This window comes from Nanorana parkeri, unplaced genomic scaffold (assembly GCF_000935625.1).
Source record: "Nanorana parkeri isolate BGI_ZX_2015 unplaced genomic scaffold, ASM93562v1 scaffold314, whole genome shotgun sequence".
Lineage (NCBI taxonomy): Eukaryota > Metazoa > Chordata > Amphibia > Anura > Dicroglossidae > Nanorana > Nanorana parkeri.
In genome coordinates, this window is record NW_017306582.1 from 564,489 (window position 1) to 565,616 (window position 1,128).

Sequence of the window (1,128 nt, forward strand, 5' to 3'; positions counted from 1 at the left end):
TTGGTCTATAATAATGGCACTCTGGCTGTGCTGAAACGACAATTCCCATTATGGTTCTACGTCTGTGAGTCATGCTTGTGGCAGTCAGAGTCTTGCAATGACTCATGGGACTTGTAGTTCCACAAAAGCTAGAGTGCCAAGGTTGCCTACCCCTGCTTTAATGTATGGCCAGTATAAGGGATGACTGTATAGGACAAGGGTGGGCAAACTCCAGCCCTCCAGCTGTGGTGTTGAAACTACAAATCTGAGAGTCATGCTTATGGCTGTCAGCCTTGCAGTGCCTAATGGGATTTGTAGTTAGACCACAGCTGGGCATACGGCATTTACATGCGCATTCAGCTGGTGCACCTGCGATGTAATTTTTAAACGGATTGGTCTTGCTGTGATAATTGGATAGGTACCCATAGCCCCATTTTTTTTTAACTATGTCCATCTTTGAGCCCTACAAACTAAATTTGGACTTTTTTAGAACTCCATCCCAGCCCATTACAGACTTCTTCTCTAGTCGCTAAAGCTGGCCATATATTCTTTATGTTTTCTCCGTTCAACGTGCAGGCTGAATGCAGAAAATATAACAGATTCCTCCATCCACGCTTATGAGTGTGGATGGAGGAATAGCTTTGCATTATATTCTAACAGCAGCTGGCTGCCGCTGTCAGGATACCCAAACGGTGCCTGCAGCTGATTGGTTTCTTAATCCATTTGGCTGAAGATTTTCCAACCGGCTCCTTCCATCTTCTGATTGAGGGATTCCGGCCGGAAGGGTGCTGACAGCGGCACCCACTGTGCAAATTTCTTGATGAACCGGCTGAAATTCGCATAGTGTACGGCCAGCTTAAGTTTCTTTCCCTTTCTGGATCAGCGGCAGCAATGTTCTGAGCCAGTGCGCTGGCACGCAGACACCGCCATGGTCAAATACACAGAGCAACAAAGCAGAGAATGGAGCACTGTTATCGACCCCGAACGCGGCTAAATAAAGCAATAGAAAATCTCCTGCGTTCTGCGGGTCCCTTCCCAAACCATGAATAGCAGACAGTCTCCCACAGACACCAATGTGCCCTGTGTTTCCCCAGCTTCAGACACCCCCCCCCCCCCCACCCCCACCCTCTCTTGGTCGTGCAAAAAAAC

General features: G+C 48.1%; 1 protein-coding gene across 2 annotated transcripts in view; it reads right to left on the minus strand.

Annotated features, from left to right (window-relative positions):
- PDZRN3 (PDZ domain containing ring finger 3) overlaps positions 1 to 1,128 on the minus strand; it is a 232,581-nt gene that overhangs the window by 208,036 nt on the left and 23,417 nt on the right. The gene's annotated exons all lie outside the window — the stretch shown is intronic.